The sequence below is a fragment of the Ictidomys tridecemlineatus genome, chromosome 16 (assembly GCF_052094955.1).
Source record: "Ictidomys tridecemlineatus isolate mIctTri1 chromosome 16, mIctTri1.hap1, whole genome shotgun sequence".
Taxonomy (NCBI): domain Eukaryota; kingdom Metazoa; phylum Chordata; class Mammalia; order Rodentia; family Sciuridae; genus Ictidomys; species Ictidomys tridecemlineatus.
Window position 1 is genome coordinate 21,490,789 of NC_135492.1, and position 27,116 is coordinate 21,517,904.

Below are 27,116 nucleotides of genomic sequence, written 5' to 3' on the forward strand. Positions count from 1 at the left end.
ATATTCCATTGAAACACACACACACGTGCACACACACACACACACACACACACACACACACACATATATATATATAATATATATATATATATTACATTTTATTTATCCATTCATCTATTCAGGAACTATAGTATGCTGATTTTAAGTTCTTTGGATATAAACTAAGGAGTGCGATGGCTGGGTCAAATGCTGGTTCCATTCCCAGTTTTCCAAGGACTCTCCATACTGCTTTACATAGTGGTTGCACCAATTTTCAGTTTCACCAGCAATGTATGAGTGTGGCTTTTTCACCACATCCTCACAAATATTAATTGTTGACTGTATTTTTGATGATTGCAATTCTGACACAAGTGAGAGGAAATCTTAGAGTAGTTTTTATTTGTATTTCTCTAATTGCTAGAGGTGTTGGAACACTTTTTCATGTATTTGTTGATCAATTGTATTTCTTTTTCTATAAAGTATCTGTTCAGTTCCTTAGCCCATTTATTCGTTGGTTTATTTGCTTTTATGGTCCTAAGTTTATTTAGTTCTTAATATATCTTAGAGATGAGGGTTTTATCAGAGGTGCATGTGGTAAAGATTTTCTCCCAGACTGCAGGTGCTCTCCTCACTTTACTGTTTCCTTTGCTGAGTAGAAGCTTTTTAATTGGAACCCATCCCATTTATTTATTCTTGATTTTACTTCTTGCACTTTATGAGTCTTGTTAAGGAAGTCAGATCCTAGGCCGAAGTGGTGAAGATTTGGGCTTATGATTTTTTTATTAGGTGCAGGGTCTCTGTTCTAGTGCCTAAAACTTTGATCCTCTTTGATTTGATTTTTGTGCAGGGTGAGAGATGGAGGTTTAATTTCATTTGGCTACATGTGGATTTCCAGTTTTGCCAGCACCATCTGTTGAAATAATAGGCTATTTTTTTCCAGTGAATGTTTTTTCTAGTATGAGATAACCATATTTAAATTATGTGAGTTTGTCTCTGTGTCCTCTATTTTATACCATTGATCTACATGTCTATTTTGGTGCCAATACCATGCCATTTTTGTTACTATAGCTCTGTAGTATGGTTTAAGTTCTGGTATTATGATGCCTCCTGTTTCAGTTTTCTCACTAAAGATTGCTTTTACTATTCTGGATCTCTTATTTTACCAAAAAATATATCATAATTGCCGTTTCTATATCTATGAAGACTGTCATAAGGATTTTAATAGAAATTGCATTATTTCTGTATGATGTTTTTGGTAGTATGGCCATTTAAACAATATTAATTCTGCCTATTGAGGAGCATCTTTCCATTTTCAGAGGTTTTCTTCAATATCTTTATTTAGGTTCTGTACTTTTTATTGTAGAGCTTTTTTACCTTTTTTGATAGATTTTTTCCAGATATTTAATTTTTGAGGCTATTGTGAATGGAATCCATTACATAATTTCTTTTTCAGGGGATTCATTGCTGATATATAGGAATGCATTTGATTTATGGGTGTTGATTTTGTATCCTGATACTTTGCTGAATTCATTTATTAGTTATAGAAGTTTTCTGGAGGAATTTTTTGGGGTCTTATAAATGTCATCAGCAAATAGTGATAGTTTGAATTCTTTTTTTCCTATGTGTGTCCATTTAATTTCTTTTGCTTACCTGATTTCTCTGGCTACAATTTCAATGATTATGTTGAATAGAAGTGGTGAAAGAGGGCATCCCTGACTAGTTCTAGCCCTTTGGGATTACTGAGGCTAAACTTGGACTGTCTCAGAGTAAGTGCCCTCAGAGAGAAAGACCCCACCTCACATGGCCCAAGATTATTCCCAGATAGTTCTTCAAAGGTGAGCCCTGGGGGACATCAAGCCCCATCCCTCCCTTAAACCTTTCAGAGCAGGCAGCCTATTCACACATCACCACAAAAAACCCCTATGACCTTTCACCCTGACCAGGAGGAGCTCTGCCAAGCTCATTTTTTATACTATACATAGGGGAGGCAGGCTCCTCTGAAGCTGTAGAGGTTCAGTAAATAGAGTGTTATTAATTTCTTACCTGAAGCAGAAAGAGATGAGGGCATCCTCTACCTGAGAGTCACTTTAGCAGTGAAGAATAAGCATCCCTGTGTCTAGAGGGTACCCTGGCTTCTTTGGGAGCTGCCCAGGACTTGGTCAATGGAGAACACACAGGATGGGCCACACAGGTGGCAGAAGGTGATCTGGGGATTGAGGTGTCCTAAATGGACAGGAGGCAAATTAACTGCTAGGTGGGGAGCTTGGGAACAAGGCTTCCCCAAAAGGAGGTGAGTCTTTGCTGGGAAAGATCCACCAGCTGGAAGACCTGGAATGCCCATCCTAAGATAAGAGCAAGGTACAACCTCAAGGTGCCCAACTCACAGTGCTCGGACACAGTGCAGCACCCCTCCTCTCCACTAGGATGCATTTGCATTTATGGTGTTTGGTTATTTTTGCTATTTTTTTTACTTGTAGATGGACAAATACCTTTATTTTAATTTATTTTTATGTGGTGCTGAAGATTGAAACCACGTCTCACACGTGCAAGGCAAGCACTGAGCTTACAACCCCAGGCCTGCCTGTTTGGTTCTTTATTACAGTTTTTTTTTTTTTTTGACAGCAGAATATATTACAATTCTTATTACACAAATAGAGCACAATTTTTCATATCTCTTGTTGTATACAAAGTATATTTACACCAATTTGTGTCTTTGTACATCTATTTTGGATAATAATAGCCATCACGTTCCCCCATCATCTTTAAACCTTGCATGTCTGTCTCAATAACTAGTGTAAACAAAAGGCAATTGTGTTTTTCTTTACCATGAGGTGTAGCTCAGGTGTGAGGCCCCATCTAGGACAACCCAGGGTAGCTGTCCCCAGAACAGGTTTCCCAGCCTGTGGCAGATCAGAGGTGGCCACTATTGCCGGTTGTCTTTCATCAGGTTGTGTGCCAGCCAGTTCACGTTGGTCTTCCAGCTCTCCCTCAGGGCTTCATTGAACTTCACCCTGAAGTGCTTCAGCCCCTCCTCCTCTGTCTTCCCCAGCACTAGAGTGTCCTGGGACAGAATCATCACAACTGCATCAACATTCAGGGATCCTAACCCTGCTGCATCTGCAAACCCTTCTGCCTCCCTGTACTCCTGCCCCCTCGGGTTGTTGAAATTCTTTCCTAAAAGAACTGCAAGCAGATGGTCAGGTGGCCTCACCTTAGCTGAGAATAGGGCAGGAGAAGCTTTAGAGAATACACCCCCTCCCACTCTGCCTCTCACCAACTGAAAAGAAAAGAATGGAAAGTGTCTTGCACACCTACAAGGGACTTTATCTCAGCTTGAAAGACACTGAGGACACATGGGATGGCCAAACAAGATCACAGTTCACCTGCAACTGGGCAGGACTAGCCCCAGAGAGCACACCACTCTGGCCACTTCCCACCATACTGCACTTCTGGGCCTGTGAGGGTATGAGGGCCGCCATCTGTCAGGTGAATCTCCTAGGTCCCTGAGCTCTTCGGGAAAGATGCACTCTGACCAGGATGAGCTCTGTCAAGCTCATTTTTTATACTATACCCAGGTAAGGCATGCTCCTCTGCACCTGTTGAGGTTCAGGCAGGCCTTGGGAAGTATGTGGTAGACCCTGGCCTCCAGTCTGGTGTGGCCCTGTGCTGGCATACCTTCACATACTGGATGTCTTTGGAGGAGCCGAGTTCAGGCAGACCTGCTGCCCACATCAGAGCAAAGAGTTAGAGGAAGAGGAGCCCATGGCGCCTCAGAATGCTGTAGGTGTGTTCTCAGTAGCTTTGAAATCTGCAGAGGAGGAGGACATAGATAAATCCCTCCCAGCCTCCCCCAGCCACAAACCAGCAGGGGTTCTGCATCCAGCCAGCACCTGCCCCTGAGTGTCTGCCCCTGGTCGGGTTATGTGTGTGCCCAGATCCTCTAACTAATGCCCCTGCCTGGGCCTGCCTCCTACAACTCCCATGAACCTCCTGTTTGCACTGCCCAACAGGGTACTCTGGGGTTGGTGTGTACCTGCAGAGAAGGCAGCACCCCCAGGGTAGAGGCAGGAGTTCGGCTGGGTGGTATGTCCCTATGATCCACAGGGGTTTCATCTTGGATTTCATGAAAGTGTACCTTTCCACACCGCAGGCAGAGAGCAGTGTTGGCCATGGTGGTTGGGGGCTTAGGGTGGGGGTGGGAGCTTAGAGACTAGCTCCAGGTAGGGCTAGGCCTGGGGCACACCAGACTTTTGCGAGCATCCTGCTGGGGTCCAATGGGGACTGCAAGTGTGAAAGGAACTCTAGGTAGGGAGGGAGGCCCCTCTAACCTGGGTGTCCTGAGGATCTGCACAGCACACCCAGGGAAGAGGGGCACTCCCCCCTCCAGAGTGGAGTCCCCTCTAACCTGGGTGTCTCCCCAGTGCACCCAGGGCAGAGAGACACTCCATCCTATGTTGAATGATATTTTATGAGCATCTTATTTTTTAATGGAAACTTGTATTGACTTCTAGAACCAAATTTTGTGATAGCAATGTCAACAGAGAGTAGTGTTTTCTGTAAGAAACTTCTCATAGCTTGAGAAGTTGGAGACACAGCTTCTTTTGCCAGAGTTGGAGGTGATGAAGAGCATTCCCAAGTCTGACTAACTCTTAGCACAATGAACTCTTAGCACTAGTACAGGGGAGAAGGAGTGTTCCAAATGTCCAAAAAAGTTAGGCATTAGCTCCAAATAAAAGGGCAATATAAACTGATTTTCTCACTGAATCCCACAAGAAACAAACAAAAGCAAACAAACAAAGCCTTCACTACAGTTCCCCACATACTGTGTTGTGCATGTCCAGTGTTTGTGTGCACACGTAACTACACAAACATGAGCATCTGTGGAGGTTTGAAGCATCTGTAAATGTGGACATGATGTCCAATCCAAGCAAACTTCTTCAAATGACAAGAATGTTTTCACTGTAACTTTGTCTGTTGAAAAGTAATCTTGGTGCCAAAATACCTCCCAGCTATACAATGGTTTTAAATTTTGTTTTAATCCATTTTTTTTCCTGTTGTGACCAAAAAGACTCAAATTGAACAATTGTAGGGGAGAAATAGATTATTAGAGGGCTAATGGTTTTAGATGCCTCAGTCCATAGAAGGCCAGCTCCATTCCTTGGGGCTCCAGGTGAGGCAGAACATCATTGCAGAGTAATGTTGCGGGAGGGGACCAGCTCACATGATGATCATGAAACATAGCGAGAGGCCTCATTTACCAGATAAAAATAAATACTCCAATACATGACCCTAATGCCCACAACCTCCAGCCACAACTTACCACTTCAGGTAACATTTTGTTAATCCATATTAGGGGATAAACTCACTAATTGGGTTAGGACTCAACCCACTCTGTTCTCCCCTGAACCTTTTTTCATTATCTCACATTTAAGCTTTTGTGGGATACCTCACATCAAAACCATTACAAATTCTGTCAGTGTCCTTTATAATGCCCTTTTCAATCACCCTTTCCATCAAGTCCAGCCCTGAGCTGTGCTGCCTACTGGTCAAGTGTCTCTCATCTGTCTGTGTCTGAGCAGCACTTCAGTTTTTCATATCTTCCATGATGCAGCCTTCTTTAAGACACAGGCCACTCATTTAGCACATGGTCTCTCAATATGAGACTTTGAAACATTTTTAAATCATTATTTATTTCACGCTGTATAACAGTTAATTTGAATTGTCAAATTATTTGATTAAGAGATGCCAAATATTTAGAGGCTTCTGGGTGTGTCAGTAAGGGTGTGTCTAGAAATGATTGGCATGTGTTTCTAAATGTGGGCATTAGTATCCAATAGGATGGTGGCTTGGATGGAATAAAAATTGAAATAATAAAAAAGCAGCAGGTGCAGATGCAATTCTTCTTGAATGTGTTCTTGATTGTTGCTTCAATCACTTGAGTATATCAGATCCTCACTCTTCCAAAGCAGACTCTGCCAACTATTCTCCAGGAAGTTTCCAGAAGCCCTTGGAGTCAGACTGGGGTAGCATCACTGATCCCTTTTGTTCTGAGGCTTCAGCATCTTGGTCTTTGCAGCTACTGGCTCATGCAACTCTCTAGCATGCAGATAGATATTGTGGAGTATCCTACTTCTGGTCCTGTAAGACAACCTAAAAAATCCCCTTTGTATAATTATACTTCCTGTTGAATCTGATTCTCTAGAGAACCCCAACTATTAAAGACAGGAATGCCACACAAATTCTGTAATATTCTAATATTTATATGTAGAAGCAACTGATGTCAGTGTGTCTCATTTTTAGAGATTTTTGTCTTTTATGATTGGTTTATAGAGTCTGATAAGTTTTTTTCAGTCTTAAATTAACTCATAAGTATTTTTCATTTATTAACTAAGAAGAATCTGTAGAGTTCCTTTGAAATTATGTAGACACTCTTTATCTTGTTCAAATTCCACCCCTAGTGGCAGCCTCTGTTTTCTCTTATCTGGGTCCATTACTACTGCGATAGTAGAAGCAAATGTGACTCCATTTTGTTTTATGACTTCATCCTGTAAAACAACCATGCCAAGTGGAAGGGTCATGATTGGGGCAAAATGTTCTTTTCCTTTTGCTATAGAAACCTTAAAGAACATGGAACCACCTAATGGGGCATTGTTTCTGTAACTAGGGTAACGGGACTCTGTTTCTGTAACTGGGGTGATTGGACTGTGATTGGTTAGGCTTCCTTCCACTTGACTGCACTCTCCCACTTCTGTACCCTGGCTTGCTTGCATTGGCTAGACCCCCGAACATCCCTTTTGCAGTTTTCAGGCTTATAAGGAGCGCCCTTTCAATTGTTCTGGGATTATCAGGGGAACTGCTTTATGTTCTGGTCAGTCGCTACTAGTGAGCTTCAATAAAGGCTTGATTTGATTATATGTGAGTGGTCTGCAAGTCAGTTTATGAAATCCAGGAAGAAGCTTTAACTATAACACTACAATGATGGCTTTGAACTAATGTTTTTGTTTTGTTTGTTTGCTTTTTAATGTTGCCCTTCTCTGTATTTGGCATTTAACCCAAAGGCAAAAGCCAACTTACGTGTTCACAAATTTAAAGTAGTATGGAATCAGGGATCCCCATTTCCTTCAGTTGCATATAAGAGATTACTGTCTTTGTTTCTGAAACTACAGTTTTCCTCACTTGCTAACAAATCTCTTCAAGCTGGCTCCTATAACTTTTTATCTTCTCCCATTTGTTCTATAAATGTTTCCTCAATCTCAGCACAGTTATATGTGCCTTAAATGGCTACTTCTCCAAAGAACGCTGGCTTCTTTCATTGGAGAATAAAAATTAGAATCTGTAATCTAGGTATAATGTGTGCTCATCCCCTTCCCACATGCATGTGATCAGGGAGGATTCATGCTAGTCTCCTTCCCCTACCCATGTACAGAGGTCTAGGGACACTGGGTGCTTGTCCCCACACTCACATGTATACACTTTCTCATTTTGACTATTTACCAATGGTTGTAATTGGATCTGGGATGCTTCCAAAAGCTCAGGTGTTGCAGGCTGGTGCCATGTGCAGCCATAGCTAGTGGTGGGGCTTTAGGAATGGGTGTAAGGTTCTGACCACATCAGTTGCTTAACAACTTGATGGGGTCATAAGTAAAGGAATTGCTAGGTTTTTGAGAAATCCGTAGGAGGTGTTACTAGTTGGAGAAAGTTTGTCCCAGGGTAAGTGCCCTGAGAGAGCATCTTGTCACTAGCCCTTGCCCTTGCCCTTTCAATCTCTCTCTCTCTCTCTCTCTCTCTCTCTCTCTCTCTCTCTCTCTCTCTCTCTCTCTCTCTCCTCTCCCCTCCTCATAAGGTGGGCAGCTCAGGTCTGCCTTGCCCTCCCATCAAGCTGTTTTGCCTCACCACAGGCCCAGAGGCCAAATAACTGTGGACTGAATCCTTAGAGACTGAGCCAGTTTAAGTCCTTCCCCCTTGATGTTGTTTTTATCAGGTCTTTTCTTTCAGCAATAGACAACTAATTATCACATCTATATATACTAAATAGATTTCTGTATAGTAAATCTAAATGATACCTTCACTTCTAGCCCAATCCATAGGGTTTTTACAGGTTCTGCTTTTTCTTATTAATGTATTTTTTTCAAAATGGAAGAAAACTAGCTCACTAATACTAATTTCTCCAATTCTCTTGTAGTCAATCTCCCTACCATGCAGATCACCACACTGGAGCCTTGAAACCACCACACATTCCAGGTACTTGATGGAAGCCATGCATACTTTTCCATTGCCTTGAAAATACTTACATGTGAAATCAGATAGTATGTAACTTTTCACCTGCACTTTCTACTGAACATAATGCTGTTGAAATTCTTCCATATTATTGGGTTACCTGGTATTTTTCCCTTTATTACTATGTGGTATTCCACTATCAATACTATATCAATGCTCTGATATGGACTTTCCAGGGACTCTCTGGTGTATATTATAATTTCTCCCTATGTTGGTGGCTACTTAGAGGGATGCTGTGGTCATCTTGCCTTAGGCCCATTGTGGACATGTAGTTTTCTTCTAGTTGGATGTTGAGAACTTTAGTTGCTTTATCCCTGAGGAATTTGCTGAATATGCATGTAAAATGAAAACTGATTATTCTTGTCAGCAGCTGTTAAAAAACTACTAGTGACAAATAAAGTAAATAAAGAAAAAGAAAAATTAAAAAAAACAGAAATGTGTTATTTAGTAGAACACAACTGACAAAATTTTGTTGAAGTCTATACACAAGGCAGTTTTCTGCTTGGTATTCAATGAACCTTTAAATAAAGTAGAGAAGAAAAGCTAAACACTATCCCCAAAGCCTCTGAAAACTATAGCAGGATATTTAACATTCTTATTATGGTTCAGAGTTCATGGATTCAACAGAGAATGGACCCCAGTATAGACAACTGTATCTCAGTGGAAAGACCTCAAGGACACACAAGTGCTTTGAGAGAGGAAAGCTTCTTTGGTTGGTGGTCCACCTGTCCAATCAGCTTAGATCCTACATGCAGTATAATGCTCTGCAAAGGGAAATGAGAGAGTCATGAGTAGGGCAAGAGTCACAGACTAGAATAGTGGTCACACTAGCACCACATAGAATATACACAAACGAAAACTCCATGCATCGACTGACAGCCACAAATCTGCACTCTCAAAGGTTCTTCACTCTGGGGATAATTTCAGAGAGTAATGCTTCCATGAAAGACTTGACAGATGCTTTACCTCCCAGATGCATTATATCTTTGGACTGTACATAAGACAAATGCATCTGTTGTATGTGATGGATGCTTATGAATCTTATCAGAAAACCATTTGAATTGCAGCTTACCTCAGAGTGATAGTTCTCTTACATCTTAAGGATTAAAGATCTGTAATAGGGGACAAGCCTGGTCACATGACTGAATCAGACCAGGGCCTCATGTTTTAGTGCTGTAAGATGGAACAAGACTGGTCTCATGACCTAAGCAAACCAGGGCCTTTTTTGCAGCAGTCCTCTCAGTAGTAATGCCTTGTACACTCCACATCACCCTTTTTGGCCCCAGAGGATGACTGGTTAGTCAATGACAGGTAAGATTCCTCAAGGGAGAAACAACCTAAGACAGGCACAGTTGCAGAGGGGCCATCAGGAGAAAGCTTGGGCACCAACAGAGGTGAGGCAAAGAACATCAACCCTCCCACCTGTGCAAAGGCCTAAATCTTCACCCCTTCTGAGAGAGGTCTCCTGTCCCCCATGTCTGCTTTGCTCCCCATGCCCAGCTAAGATTGGGACCCAAATGACAGACAGAGATCTAGTCAACAGTGGCTGTCTGCTCAGCACAGCAGGAAACAACTGCAGCTACAAGAAAGGGCCATGTCTGGATGTTTTCTGTTTTCTCTTTCTTGTTTCTCCCCTCTTTTTCTATTCTTTTCCCTTTTCCTTTCTTCTCTCATCATGGTTTTCCTTTGGCAACAAATTTAATAAAAATAGAGGAAATGTTGGAATAAGTTTCAGTCTCAGCTAGAAGCTACTAGCAGCTTGGAAGTGCCTGAAATATCCACCTTCCTTCAGGCCTGACAGGAGCGCCTTCAGGATGGGGTGAAACCACATCCTCAGCACTTGTGATTAGCATTGCCAAACTGCTCAGCCAAAAAACTGAGAGTCAGGGGCTTCAGAGTATAAAACCCCTGACTCAGTAAGGGCTAAAGACCCTTCCAGACTGCTTTCTGCTATGGCAGCAATATTTAGAGGTTCCTCACAATGTGGTAACATTAGGCAGAAGATGATTGGCTTATGAATATTGCCATGCTTATGTATGATTGACAGGCATGCCCCACTCAAACCCTATAACTGTTGTGTGCACTCCAAAAATAAACTGAGCTACTGGACGATGACCTGAGGCAGGTCTCCAGCCAGTTCTCTCACCCGGAGTCTGTGTTGATTACACGTCTCTACTCCCAGCAACAAGGTAGCCTAGTGACCATGAATCAAGAAGGGACTAGGAACACATTCAAGATGGAATATGTCTGTTCCTATGACAAACAAGAACAGGCGCATCTGTGCTACCTATTTTAGAGTGGTAAGATGGGACAAATTTGGTCCCATGATTGAACCAGACCAGGGCCTTCAGTGACACCTGTTTTATACCTTGAAGATAGGACAAGCTTGGTCTCATGTCAGAACCAGGTCAGGGCCTTTTGTGCCATCTGTTTTAGAGCTATCAGATGGGACAAAACTTGTCCCATGACAAAACCAGTTTAGGACCACCTATGCCATTTGTTTCAGAGCTGTAATATAGGACATGCCTGGTCCCATAACTGAACCAGGCGAGTGCCTCCTGTACCATTTTAGAGCTGTCATATAGAACAATTCTAATCCCATGATTGAACCAGGCCTGGACCTTTTGTGCGATCTGTTTTAGAGCTTCACGATTGAGAAAACCTGGTGCCATAACCAAACCAAACTAGGGTCTCCTGTGCCACCTGATTTAGAGCTGTAAGTTGTGACAACCCTGATTCCATGACTGAACAAGGCCAGGTCCTCCTGTGCAACCTGTTTAGAGCTGTAAGATGAAACAAGCCTGGTCAAATGTCAAAAAAAATAAAAAAAGCAGCGGCTTTTGGGCCACCTGTTTTAGAGCTGTAAATTTAGACAAGCCTGGTCCCATGAACAAACCAGACCAGGGCCTGCTTTACCACCTGTTTTAGAGCTTCACGATGAGAAAACGCCTGGTCCCATCACCAAACCAGACTAGAACCTTCTTTACCAGCTGTTTTAGTGCTGTAAAATGAAACAAACATGGTCACATGATCAAACCAGGCCAAGGTGTCCTGAAACACCATTTTAGAAGTGTAAACTGAGACTTCCCTGTTCCCATGACTGAACCAGACCAGGGCCTCCTGGGCCACCTATTTTAGAGCTATAAGAAGTGACAAGCCTCCTCCCATGACCACAAGAGATGAAGGCTTCTTATACCACATTTTTTAGAGCTGTAAGATAAAACAAAACTGGTTGCATGACCAAACCAGATCAGAGCCTTTTCATGCCACATGATTTAGAGCTGTAAGTTGTGACAAGTCTTGTACCATGACCAATCCAGACCAGGACCTCCTATATGACCTGTTTTAGAGATGTAGGATGAGACAAGCCTGGTGCCATGACCAAACCAGAACAGGAGCTTCCTGATTTAGCACTGTGAAATGCTACAAGCCCGGTAACATGACCAAACCAGACCATGGTCTACTGTACCACCTGTTTTAGAGCTATACGAGGGGACAAGCGTGGTATCATCACCGAATCAGACCAGGGCCTCCTATATCACCTGTATTAGAGTTGTAAAATGGGACAAACCTAGTCCAAAGACCAAACCTGATCAAGTCCTCCTATACCACCTGTATTAAAGCTGTAAGATGGGACAAATCTGGACCAATGATGATTCCTGATGATGGCCTCCTATACCACCAGTTTTAGAGCTGTAAGATGGGACAAACATGGTCCCATGAGCAAACTAGATCAGGGAAAACTGTGCTACATGTATTAGAGCTGTAAGATGGGAAAAGCCTGGTCTCATGACTGAACCAGACCAGAGCCTCCTAGAGCTGTAAAATGAGACAAACCTGGTTCCATGATCCAACAAGGTCAAGACATTCTTTGACACCAGTTTTAGAGATGTAAGATGGGACAAACCTGGTCTCATGAACAAACCAGACCAGGGCCTCCTGATCCACCTGTTGTAGAGCTGTAAGAGTGAAGAATTCTGGTCCCATGACCAAACTAGACCAAGACCTACTGTGCCAACTGTTTTAGAGCTATAAGATAGGACAAGCCTGGACCCATAACTGAAATAGACTAGAGTCTTGTGTACCACCTGTATTAGAGCTGTAAGTTTTAGACACCTGGTCCCATAAATGAATCGGGCCAGGGCCTTCTGTGCCACCTGTTTTAGAGCTCTAACTTAAGACAACTCTAGTCACATAACCCATCTTGGCCAGGGCATCCTGTGCCAACTGTTTCAGAGCTATAAGTTGGGACAAAAATTGGTCCCATGACCAAATAAGTCTAGGGCCTCTTGTGCCACCTGCTTGAGAGCAGTAAGATGGCACAAGCCTGTTCCCATTACCAAAATAAAACAGAGAATCTTGTACCAGCTGTAGTAGTGCTCTAAAATGGGAGGCATATGGTCCCATGACTGAACAAGGCCAGGGCCTCCTGCCACCTGTTTTAGAGCTGTAAGATGGGACAAAACTGGTCCCATGACCAAACTAGGCCTGGACTTCCTCTGCCATCTGCTGTAGAGGTATAAGTTGGAAGAGCCTGATCCCATGATTGAAATGGGCTAGGGCCACTTGTGCCACATGATTTACAGCTGCAAGATGGGACAAGCCTGGTCTCATGACTGAATCAAGCTAGAACCTCCTGAATCACCTATTTTAGTGCTGTAAGATATGTCAGCCCTAACCCCATGACCAAAACAGAACAGGTCCTTCTGTGCCACCTGATTTATAGCTGTAACATGGGACAAGCCTAGTCCTATGTCCAAACCAGGCCATGGCTTCCTGTGCTACCTTTTTAGAGCTGTAATATGGGACAAACCTGGACCCATGACTGAACAAAACCAGGGCCTCTGGTGCCACCTGTTTTAGAGCTGCTAGATGAGACAATATTGCTCCTATGACAGAACTATGCCATGCATTCTGTACCAGCTGTGTAAGATCTGTCAGATGTGACAAGCCCGGTCTCATGACTGAACCATGTCATGACCTTTTGTGCCACCTGTTTTAGAGCTGTAAGATGGGAAAAAAACTCATCCTATGACTGAACCAGGACAGGGCTCATAATTTGATGGAATTATTAGAGGTGTTAGAATCTATAGAATGTGGGTTCTAATTAGAGATATGTCTTGGAATGCTATATCTTGTCCATGGCCCCTTTCCTTTCTCTCTCTCTTCTCTACCACCCCTCCCCCTCTCTTTCCTGGATGTTCATCTACCTGTTTCCTAGATGTCCAGTTGAGCAGCTTTTCTTTGCCGTACCATTCTAGCCTGATGTTCTGTTTGTATAAAGAGATCTTAAGTGGACTCCACTGCCAAATAGGAGTTTATGATCATTGTGTACAAATAAGTCAAATTTGCTTAATATTCTTGTTAATCACATTCAAATAATAATCCTTATTTATATGTACCGATATTCCACAATGAAACCCACTATGCTCAATAATTAAATTGTACAAATAAATATTTAAAAAAGAGTAAATAATGTTTGGGTTTAAAATAAAACAATCTAAATTCACATTATTGCATTCTGAAAGAAAAGCTGCCACACAAGCAGAAAATTGCCTACTTTGCAAAATTACTCAGAGTAGGAGGCTAAAAAGTAGTCCTAGAAAACAAAATATTTACTCAAAATATATTAAGCTAAGTCCTAGACTTTTAAGAATAAATGTAAGCAAACAATCCAACACATAGCTCTAACAGCCCAGAAATGGTCACCAGAACATATACAGTTTTATTTCTGAGTATTGTGCACTTTGGGTATAGTCAGATTTATGAACTGATCAAATTGTATACTGTAGTATAAAGTCCAAAACAGGTGTGCTATTTTAGAATGTTAAGACTAGAAATATTTTATGGCTAGATATTGCAGTGTTGATCCTAAATTTCAACCTTCCTTGATTCTATGGCTTTAGGCTAGGAGCTGAGCTTCTTGCATTTTATTTTTACTATTCCTTAAATTGGTACAACATAACCCAATGTGACTCAGCCTCATTCTGCTGATATTCATATATAATGCCTAATTATTAGGATTTCCATTGTTCTTCTTGGCTTTTCAAAGTCATCATCTAAGGCAAGATATTTCTACTTCCCCCTTTTTAAAGTTCACTTTTAATGTATATTCAGTTTATACCTTAATTTTGAGAGTGTTTACATATCATAATACTTATTAATTCAATAAAAAATAAATAACACAATATATTATGTATGCTAATTCCAGCTCTCTCTAGGCCTATCCTACATATCAGTCTGAATGTGGAGATACATATATGATAAAGAGAAATAGGACTTCTAATTAGATGTGTACATTGGCAAATTGTAAGCTGATTTCCTTGTGAGCCAAGTTGAAATAAATCCCATATTCAACCTGGAAGTAATTACCTTGCACAATTGAACTGAGACAGATTGCTTTTTGCCTTCATTATTCCTGAACAGTCAGTTATTAGTTGAAGTAATATATATTGATATGGAGTATAATACTCAAAAAAGTTTATTAAAAACAATTTTGAAGTTCACAGAGTTTTGTTATCCTGGGTCATGCCATTCGCAGAAGTGTAATTAGTGCTTCTGTGGTTTTCTTAGATTTTGTTGTTTAGTTGTTTATGGCTCTGATAATATTTTATACAAGCATTCATTAACAATTGAAAAATTCGTCTAGACACATGAACTGCATCACTAAAAAGAGAGGATGTGACTGATAGAATTCATATTCATTGGAAACTGCTTTTTTGGGGCCACTCGGTCTCTGAGGGGTACTGCTGGAGAGGGCAGAACTGCTTCCTGGTATGTGATGTCATTCTGATTACTTTGTTAGAGCCCCAATTTTCAAGCTTCACTCTCTGATAACTGATGTCTTGAAAAGTATTTCCATCTCTTTACTGTTGTACAATTCAGAAAAGATATAAGGTCATCATTTAGAGAATGGTTTCAATATATAAAAGAGGGTAATTCTCACACAATAGGAGTATCATCTAAATGACCTTATACCTCAGACAAAAAAATATTTCTCTAATGGCAACTCCTTGGGTATGTTAATGATTCTGTCCAGATCTGTTCAACAGAAATTAGGGTACTGGTTGGGATAGACAATGGAAAACAGGCAAACAACTCCCCCAATCCTTTCAAAAACATTTAATCTTTACTCAACTGAAGAAAATGGAGCAACTCTCAGAACTCCTTGTTAAGTACTGAGCTTTCTGCTGCTATGCAGTGATTTGGAAGGATTGAGACAGAAATTAGATATATTTCAGTATTGATTACGCTTTAAATAAATGTTTACATCCTTGAAATAACTTCTTGGTGATTATTTATTCATTAATGTCTTTAAATATTAAGTAGGAAGTCCATTGGTCTCCTACAAGTTCTAGATGGGCTAATTAGTCATTTTGTAAATCTATATACTACAGTATTTTATTTAAATAAATTAATTTATAATCTTTCATTGACATGGAATTAAAATGTTAGTACAACTAGTTTTTAGTCCCTAATTAATCTATAATCATTGTTACTATATACATGAATTGAATAAAAAAAAATCATTATCAATTTCCTTGGGCCAAAGATAGTGTGTAATAACTTTCTCTGATTGCCAGACCTGCAGAACAATACCCTGACTTCAGCTTTCTAAGCAAAATTGTATACACACCATTTTTAAGGATATAGAGATGAACATGCTACTAGTTGTTTCGATGATGTTTTTCTGGTCCTTGATGTTGCCCTTATACTTGAAATGGATTTTCTCACAAATATGAAATTCAGTTGTTTTTACTGCAGGTTTAGGCAATATTCCCTTATTTTGTTCTTCCTAACTAAATACAATGAACAATGCATATCAATTTGTCTGCTAATGCTACTTAAAAGCAAATTTCAACATTGACACTTATCCATTCAATTATTTATTCTGTCATACAACAAATAGTTATGTATGGATGTACTCTCTAATATTGGGCTAAACAGAGCCTAAGGTGTTATTTGAGGAACAACAAAACAAAGACAGTATGAAATTAGTCCAATTAAAAAATTTAAAGTTTATATCGGGGCTGGGGTTGTGGCTCATTGGTAAAGAACTCACCTAATACATGCTGGGTTCAATCCTGAACACCACATAAAATTAAAAAAATAAAGCTACTGTGTCCAACTACACCTAAAAATATTTTAAAGATTTTAGTGTTAGAAAAAAGAAGTAGAATAAAGCTAAAGTGATGATGAAATATCAGTAATACGATGCATTTTCACAACTATAAGTGTAAATAATTGTGAAAACACAAACTTAAATTTCCTTAAATAGTGATATTATTAGAATTTTAAATTGCTTGACAAATAGCCTTTAAAAACACTATACACCTTTCTGATGTATGTACAGAATCCAGTGACTGATCAGAACTGGAGTGGCTCCAGAGCCAAGTAACCTCAAACACCCTATCACTGTATTAAAAACATGGTCACCCATCTTGGTGTATGGCATCTAATAACTCACCTATGGTAGTACTTTAGCAAAATTTTGCTCAGCAGAAACTCCGCTCAAGGTACCATGGGGAATTAGAACTATCTATCAGATGTAGGTAATCAAGCACTGCAGACTCCTAGGGTAGCAGAAAAATTGGGGTTTATATGGACACTTTTCTGATGTTCTGTTTTTATACAGAGTCCCATTTACAAAATTCATTGTCCTTTTAGTGTTTCCCTAAGGATGTTGGTTTTAATGCTATTCTCAATTAGTTCTCTGCAAAAAGAAGTTTTCCAAGGTCAAACACATTTGAGAAGCAATAGCTACCATAGAGGCTCTGAGTATTCCGGATAAAATTAAACCTACTTAAATTAACCTGGAGTTTGTACCAATCAATTTGATTACAAAAAAAACTTTCACATATTATTTTCAATATTCTATTTTGTATTGTATTCACAGAAAATGACTCAGTGTATCCTTTTTCAGATAATACATACTTATTTATAGAAACAAAATTGTATTTGGCTTCTTGAACTCATGTGTAGCTGTTATTTGACTCTTTGAGTTTTTTTAGTGTGCTTACTTTTTAGACACATCTTCATGATTTACTTTGCTTGACTTCTTAAATGTAAATACCAGTTTTCTTTCTTTTTTAAAAAAATGTTATTTTATTGGATCCAACCTATGTTTCCAGCTTTCCATTTTGGGTTGTCAGTATTTTATATTATGCACTCATCATCAGTTTGAGATCTTTGCTATTTACAAATGCCATGAGCATCTTTATTTCAATTATAGAAAATAGATAAGGAGAAAGAATGGGCAATAATGGAACCATACTATAAACCATCACTCTCTGATTATGACTGCTGATCTCATTAATTAGTAACACATCCTTCAGAAAGAAAATTCCCATAGCTCATGCCTCTAGTCTTTGTGATTTGCAAATGTTTATTCAAGAGGGAAATAATATTTTCCTATTTTTAGCAGCTTCAGTTTTTCCAGAATAAAATCATTAATAATTTGGTTTCTAAGAACAATGGATGTCTTCTAAAAAAGTAACACTGGTAAAGATCTTGATTTTTATTTTGCAGGAATAGAAATATGTCCTATAACACCCAGTGTCTTTCCTTGCTCAGTTTTTGTGATTTCAATGTATTTGTATTGCAAATTCTATATTAACGAATAGCCACATGAAATTGTATATACCAATTAGTGTAGTTTGTTAATAAATACATTTGAATGTATGAGACGTAAGGCTTTCAAATTAAGCATTTAAATATAATTGCTGTTTACACATCATTTGACTTAACAGATGAGTATTTTTTTAATAATTCCATGTTTGAAGTAGTCTATTATTAATTTATCTCTACACAAAGGAAAAATACAATGTGTTGCTTAAATTTAGCCAAACCAAACTATTTTTAATGTAATTTGTATATATTTATGTAAGTGTATTTGTACATGTTTAGCCCCAACTATTCATTTCCACTAATTTGAATCCTGGAGGAGGAGTTTTGGATTTTGTACAAATCACTAAGTTAGTTTTATTGAGAATTTGAATCTACTTTACAATAGAAGACCATCTTTTAATTTTCATTGTTAACATTAATTAAGAAAGGATGTACCAGAAGTAGTAAAGAGCTCAAATCCTAAGACTGACAAGTCCTGAGTTCATAATTGACACTGTGCCATTTTCTATCTGAGGCATCATGAATAAGTTATTCTGTGCATTAAAACTTCAGTTCCTCATTTGTAAAACGGACATCAGGATGGTGATGAATACCTACCTCATAGCATTGTTTTAAAGACTACATGGAATGAATTCAAGTAAAGGCCCTACTACATTGCCTTACAAACATTAAGTGTTGGGTAATGTGATTACCAATCTCTTAAGTTTTATTTGTAAGCAAAACATCTAAACTGTCCAGAAAAAAGTTAACATGTAAAATTAAACTTTTATTTGCATGAGGCTCTGGCAATCAAAACAGACATATTTCTCAAAATTTTTCTATTTTTATGATTACCTTGTATACATTATCTAATTAATAGAACCTGGCAGTATATTTTAAATTCGTAATATTCCCAAAGCACTTAATATGCCACCATACCAACAGTATCCAAGACATTTAAATCACAACACTTACCACATTTGGCAGAAATGTATATTGTAAGTGGGATAATAGGGTCTACTGTTGTTGCATGGTCCATGTGTGGCCCAAATAGTCTATGATAAAAGCAACAAAGCAGTAATTCTTTCTTATTGACACACAAGTATTCCAAATTTGTCCAGTTGGAAATAGATCTCTTTTAAATAATTTAATTTTAGGACATTGATCTAGATATTTTGTTTTCTTTTCAAAGTTATCTAATTTGATTAAAATTTTGTTTGAATGTTTTTTTTTTCTTAAATATAGCATATGTTACAAAAATAAAATGGGAAGGCTATGGGTAAAATGCCTTTGTTTGAAATATGCTATTATTTAATACTACAAATTCAATGAGTTTTAATTATGATCAGTCCATTAAGTACCAGAAAAACAGACTAGCCAGCAGTCTAAGTCAACTGAAGAGACAGGCTCGGTGAAAACATCTAGTACATAGTACCCACACAATCAGCAACTCCTTATGGATGCTCATATAGACTGTTTCTGCACAAAGAAGCATTGTTGAAGGGATGTAACTTTAGGATGAAATATAACCTACACTTCACTCACTGTGGGTTCTTAGTTGTTCTCTCAGAAGCTGATAATTCTTCTATCCAGAGGGCTACTTCTGTATAATGCAAAGTTTCTTCAGGGGGAGTGAATACTTTCCCTCATTTCCACTCTGCCTTTACCACTGGTGCTTTCTGACTGTATCTTTAGGGGATAGGAGCCTTCAATAGAGAACTTTATGGTAGGGATTGAGAAAGGATAACCTGGTTCTTCCCCCCCCCCCATGGAGCAATTAGCTTATTCTATAAAACAATTTTTTTCTCAGTTGAAGGCCACCTATTACATACACTAAATTGTTTTGTGTTTTTTAAATTTCATAAAACTAAAAAACCTTTTGACTAATGAAGCCTATTCGTATTTCTCCTAAACAAGATGGCTCAATAAGTTGACTAAACTATAAGATGCTCAATAAATTAGAGTAACAATTTGAAATGACAGGATTTTCCAATAGATAAGAAAATAAGAAAGTGAACTTTTAAAATTTATGTTATTCTCATTTGAAACCATTTTAAACTATTTTTTATATTTCTAAAGAAATATCTTATTTGTTTAAATTAGTAATACATGACAGTAGAATGCTTTTATGCATATTGAAATATCATACATTCATGGGTTATATTTTCTTATTTTATTTTCTACATGTTTTATAATCTCATATATATATATGAGATTATATATATATTTATATATATATAATATATATTATATATAATTATACTGTTATATAATACTAATCTTCCTTACTCCATATCCTCTCACCTTACCCTACTCTCCTCTACCTCATCTGAAGTAACCACATTCTTCTGCATTGCCTCCCAACCTTATTGGGAATTACATTTATATATTAGAGAAAACATTTGTCTATTGATTTCATGGGATTTGCTTGTTTCACTGAAGGTAATATTCTCCATGTCCACCCATATATCAGCAAATTTATGACTTCATTCTTTTTTTAAGCTGAGTAATACTCCATTGAATATATATTCCACATTTTCTTTATTCATTCCTCTATTGAAGGACACCTAGTTTGGTTCAATAGTTTAGCTACAGTGAATTGAGCTGCTATAAACATTGACATGACTGCATCACAATAGCATGCTGATTTCAAGTCCTTTGGCTTTAAATCAAGGAACAAATGGCTTGGTGTAAAGGTGATTTCATTCTATGTATTCTGCAGAAGCTGCATACTGCTATTCATAGTTGTTCTAACAATTTGAAGACCCATACCAATGCATGAGTGTACCTATCCCCCCACATACTTGCCAACATTTATTGTTTCCTATATTCTTGATGATTGCTATTCTGAATGGAGTGGCATAGAATTTTAGGGTAGGTTTGATTTTCATTACTCTAATTGCTAAAGATATTGAACCTTTCTTTATAAATTTATTGATCCATTGTATTTATTTTCCTGTGAAATCAAACTAATTTCTGAATACCTCTTTCTTTCATTAAAATTATTCTTAAATTACGTGCACAGTAATAAAAGCAATGTGTTATAAACCATGAGTGAGAAATTCATATGTTCCATGACTACCAATAAAGTAGAGACTACACAATTAGAATATCATGATTTAAAATCAGAAAGCATGTATTTTGGAGAATTTTTTCAGTGTACCTCAAGGGGACTTTTGAGGAAAGAAATGTTGTGCAGGAACAATCACACACACACACACACCTGGGATAAGAAGCAAGTTTATTATCAGGATCTGACAAGGCTGCTCTACAAAAAGAGAGGAACAGCACCAGTAAGGATTAAAATCAGACCCAAATCTTCTTTGAATGTTACCTTTTAAAGGATAGAAACATGGCCACACACTAAGGGTGGTTTTAATCTTGACTGATATAGTAAGCATTCGTTGATCTTATGGAAGGCAAGTTTATTTCTTAGGAAACAAGCAAGGCTGGCAGTATTTCTGTCTCACACAGAAAGAATAGGGAAACTGGTATGTCTGTTTTATCTTCTCAAGGAGAGAACAGGGAAACTAGTATGTCTCCATATCAGAGGCATAAGCAAACATATCCATTTTCACACATAAACACACATATGCATGCACAATTAAAGCTCCAATGATATTTAGTTCTAAAGTAGACCATTGATTGGAAAATGTGCATATTCAAATCAATTTCAAACAAAAGCAATGCACCCCACATGATTTGTAAAGATTTGCCCAAGTATGAATCCTTTCATGCTTGATAACACTTGAATTGTACATAGAATTTTCCCCACATTCTTTCCCTTTGTATAACCTTTCCAATGTGAATTCCCCTGTGTTGAGTAAGGCATACTCTTCAAATAAAAGCCCTGAAACATTCTTTACATTTTTATGGTTTTTCTCCAGTATGAATTCTTTGATTTTTATTAAGGTATAATGTTTCATTAAAATCTTTGTCACATTCTTTACATTTATATGATGTCTCTCCATTATGAATGCTATTGTGAACAATAAGGCTTTGCCTAACACTAAACTTTTGCCACATTCTTTACATTTGTATGGTTTTTCTCTAGTGTGATTTCTTTGGTGCACATCAAAGCTGTTCTCAACAGTAAATTCTTTGCCACATTCCTTACATTTCTATGGTTGCTCTCCAGTGTGAATTCTCTGGTACACAATAAGTGTACCTAACATTAAAATATTTGTCACATTCTTTATATTTGTAAGGTTTCTCTCCAGTATAAATTCTCTGGTTTTGAATAAAATGTGATCTTTGATTAAAACCTTTGCTACATTCTTTACATTTATATGGATTCTCTATAGTATGAATTCTATGGTGTTTACCAAGGAATAAAATTTGATCAAAAGATTTGACACATTCTTACATTTGTATCACATCTCTTCAGTGTGAATTCTCTGATATTGAGAAAGCTATTGTGTCTGAGTAAAAAATTTTGCCACAATATTTATATTTGTTTGGTTTTTCTCCAGTATGAATTCTTTGGTGAATTATAAAGTTTGAGATTTTATTAAAATGCTTGCCACATTCTTTACATTTGTATAGTTTCTCTCCAGTGTGAGTTCTCTAGTACCCTATAGTGTTTGGCCTAATATTAAAACTTTGCCACATTCTTTATATTTGTATGCTTTCATTCCACTATAAATTCTCAGAAAGCTGGCGATGTGACTGTCACAATCCTGTCCATCTGACTTTCAGGGGCTCATTTTGATGACCCTGTTATTCATGATTTTCATTTGTCTTGGGATTATTGCTCTAGTTTTCCCAAAATTTTTCATTGCCAAGCCAGTTTTATTTTCTCTCAGCTACTAATGCCATCTGTTCATCTCATTCATTACATCTCTAGGAGTCTGGAAGCCAGTGGTGTCCTTCTCAGGAGAAGTCAGGTATGTGCCATATGTGCCCTCTAATCTACCCACCAACTTCTTGTTTATTAATTTATACCCATCTTGACCCTCACTGGGCTGTCCTTGCACTGAGACCCTTACATCTTTACTGATCCAGAACTTTCCATGCCCATCTTTGGCTCTATTTCTGCCCACATTTATAGTCATCTGTTCCTGCATATCTGTCGTGACCTGAAAATGTAGGGACATTAAACAACTGAATTTTATCATGTCACCCCATTTTGTCAGTGTCCAGCAGGGCTTGGCTAATGGGCATCATCTGGTTTACCTGGTGGTACTTAGCTGGTGTGTAAGCATCACTTACGTGCCTGGCAGCTTGGTGAGGATGGCTGGTGGTTGGGCTCACATGGGTCCTTTTCAATCTCCCCATACTCTTGTAGTTCCTTTGTGTGATCTCTCCCTCAGTGAAGTTCTACATAGTCAGAGTAGCACAATGCTTCTAGAGAAAAAATACTTTTTAAGTCATACCTAGAGTTAGCACAGTACTTCTGATATAACCCAGAGACCAAATCACTCAAAGGCCAATGCATTTGGGGAAAGGCAGTACATACTGCAGTTCTTGATGATATATTTTTACAATGTAGTCATTTTGAATTTATTATACCTACTCATACTAGAACTAGGAATTTACTTTTCCTGGAGTCACTGGAGACTAATCTGAGCCCAGATATCCTCCGCTTAGGTTTATTGCTTCTGGACTGGCACAGACATGTGGTAGTATGGCCTGAGAAGGCATTTGACAGATCTGCTTCCTCTACTCAGGTATTGTAGACATGCAGAGACAGTTTCTGGATTTCTCTTTCAAGGAGGTATGCTGCCTAGTACAAAGGAGTGCAAATGGCAGCCTTTACCATCAGTCTCTACCTCAATTGCAGAGAACATTTCCCCAAGCATCATGCCTTTCTGGGCAGGCCACATCCAATGGTGAGTGAAGTAGGAAGATCAAGGCCTGGCCACTTTGGTCTAGACATTTCCATCTGAGTAAGATAACACTTAGTAGTGATACTTGTTTCAGAACTCTCTACTATCTTATACAGGCAATGTCAAGCTACACTGAAATTTCACTTCTTCTATTGCCAAACACAACTTCTTTTTTCTTCCTTTCATGAGTGTAGATCACCAATGAGCATATTATACACAGACAATCTCAGCCTCTGCTTCCAGAGTATGTGGCCTATGACACACTTCAACAACTATTTACCCATACCTAGGTAAGCACACTTGTATGTCTATATAAACCCACACATGTGCATACACACTCAAGGCATGCATTGATACATGTATACATACACATACATATAAAATACACAGCGTATACACACATATATAAAACACTCACATATACAGTGTTAGAGAGATGCCGTGGTTTCCATCCAAGACTCACAACATTTAGGTGATACTGTTTCTGTGTCCCTATATATGAGTTCTTCCTAACCAGAGAGTTCAATGTACATATCTTTTGTTGGAGAGTTAATAAGAGCTTCTCCAACCATCCTGTGTTTTTCCTGTGGACTGTCAATCTTAAGACTGTCTTATCCCTCTTTCTGTAGCCTTAGGTCTGGACACCAAACAGACAGGACCAATCAGAATCCTGATGGCATTGAACTGGATATGGGAAGAAATCCTTTTGGTTCTGATGGAAATGTTGGAAAAATGTGTGCCAGGAGCATCCTGTGGAGTGGATCTATCCTATGCTTGGCTTTACAAAAAAGAACATCAACCATATACAGAGGGTGGCAGTGAATAACCAGTGGTCTGCCACTCTCATCCTCTGCTGCATAGAAACATTTCTTTTAATTGAGGAGCAGGCACACTCTTGCATCCCTATTACTATTTTCTTAATGCCCTACTTTCATTTTTCCCTTCTCACCTCTTTTTCAAATCCAGTTATCTACAAACAGCCACCAAAAACCAGCTTCTCCTCAGGATCACCATGGATCTATTTCTCACCTATATCATTGTCATCAGTCATCTTGTTACCCTCTCTGTCAATATGTGGCCTTGGACTTCTCCTCCTAGAGACCCTGCATTCCCCTGCTATTGCTGAGGAGAAAGGTTAATGTAGTCACAAGGAGGGCATCAGAACCTGCAAAATGAGGCTCACCTTTACTTTAGTGTTAGACAACATCTCTGTGGAGGTGATTTAAAGACAAGCAGTTGGAAATTGAGGGAACTTGTTTGTGTAAATTTGTTCTATTTCCAGAGACAAGGCCATCCGCCCACAGTGTGAAAGATTAATTCGATATGTCAGTCTTTAAAAAAGAGAGTATATGTTAGAAATATTAGGAATTTAAAAAGAAAGTTCATGTACAAACAAGCAACAAGTGCCTAGAGAAAGAAAATAGCTTGGATTTCTCAATCTCATAGATTTTTACCAAAAGTCTATGTTGGAGAAAACCAATTAAGTGACATTTGCCAGCTAATAGGCATCATGGAATGGATCTAGAGTGTGTAAGGGCAAGGCCAGTAGATAATCTAACCTCTAGATCATAGCAAATATTAGTTTAGCAAATTTAAGGGCCTGGAAATAAGTGATGACAAGAAAATGAAGAAGAGATATTTTGGAGTAAAAAGTTTTCAACTGATGATGATGTACATAATCCATGGTGTGTCCATACTTAGTCCTGGTAGATCTAAAAGTTCAGTGTGTCTGAATGACCTGCAGAGCCTGGTTAAGCATAGACTGCTGCTTCACTCTCTGTTAGGTCTGATATTTAACCTGAATAGGGTGGACCTTGAGAATTTGCCTTTCTAACACAATTCCAGTTTGGTTATGCTACTGTTCCAAGGGCCATGCTTTGAGAAACACAGATTGCATTATGAGAAAGAGAAAGGAGATGAAGATAACTGATGTTGAGTTGATTAAGATCCTGAGAGGCAAAGAAATCAGTTATCAGCACAATTTAATGGACTGATGAAGTAAAAGTTAAGCAGGTACTCAAAGGGTTCAGGGTCAAAAGACCACATCAAAGATTCAGGAAGGATAAGTGCAAAGAAGAGCTCTCATGCAATGTGCTGTAAAGCAGAAAAAAATCAGGATATTACAAAGTGAGATTTTTCTACTGATACTAGTACATAAAACATAACTCTGACATAAACTCTGTCCAATAATTTGCAAAATATTTTTGATTTTTCAAAAGTAATATTTCATAAACATCAATTTAAAAATCTCTAAGCTAGTACTCTATAGATATTTGAAAAATGTATTCCAAATTTTTCACATTGACATAGAGATTATCATACTGATTTACTTACAAATTAATAATACTCTTTCATGGGCTCTATACACTTTCTACATGTGGGCTCTCAATTTTTTTTCAGAGCCCTTTCATTAATTGTTCTTAGGTAATCGATAAAGCATTTGAAAAAGTATACTCTCAGGAAGCAGCAAACACGTAAAGTATTCAAGCAAACAAAAAATACATATTTCTTACTGATGAAATTCAGCAGAGGCATCGTAAGGAAATTTTGTAGGCAATAAATTCTGGACTATTATTTCCTTGTGATTCCTCAGGGAAAATATATTGACTTGCTTTCATCATCTGGAATTATGCCAACAATGTATACTATATTACTAAAATAATTTCAAAATCCTCATTATAAAAGGATTTCCCATGAAATAAACTATAAACTCATCATTCCTTCAGCAACTATTTATTGAGATGATAAAGATGAATGGGATACAGTTACTGTCTTTTAGAAGCTTATAGGCTTAAGAAAAAGAAATCCATAACAGGTAACAAATTCTATCCAAATAAAGTGATGGCAATGTAGTACCTCTTTTAGGAGAATCCAAGAGAGACTTCAGTGAGGATGTGACTTCCAAGCTGTCTGAGTCTTTCGGGACAGCTGTGTGAGGGATGGTGAGGGATATGTGGATTCAAAGGGGTGTGAAGGCTAAAATAGACTAGAATTTGGCTGTGTATATTCTCAGAGATTTTCACAATGAAGCTGATAATGGAAACTAAAATCCTTTAGTAGGATTGGACATTTCTGCAATACAATGTATTAAGGTGATGGACAGCTTGGCACTTAAAGATGGTACTTATTATTGGTAGGGGCTAAATCTTGCAAGAAATTCTGAGGCCATTCTTATGCACAATTATGAGGCTTTTCTCTTTCATCCTACACACACAACCTCAGAACTTGGTTTGCCTTTTGGGGGTGGGTTGATGTGGATTGAACTCAGGACTATACCCCAGTTCTTTTCTTTTCCTTTTAAACAGACATTATCCAAGGCTTATTTAGGAAGGTAGGTATACATTCAAGGAAAATGTAGGCGAGAGAGAGACAGCCCTGACTTGGGCTGAGGATCCAATATGTATAAAAGGACTGTACCAGCAGCTG

General features: G+C 38.4%; 1 pseudogene; it reads right to left on the bottom strand.

Moving 5' to 3' along the window:
* Positions 1–21,699: 21,699 nt before the first annotated feature.
* Positions 21,700–27,116, bottom strand: part of LOC144371247 (uncharacterized) — a 44,608-nt pseudogene continuing 39,191 nt past the window's right edge.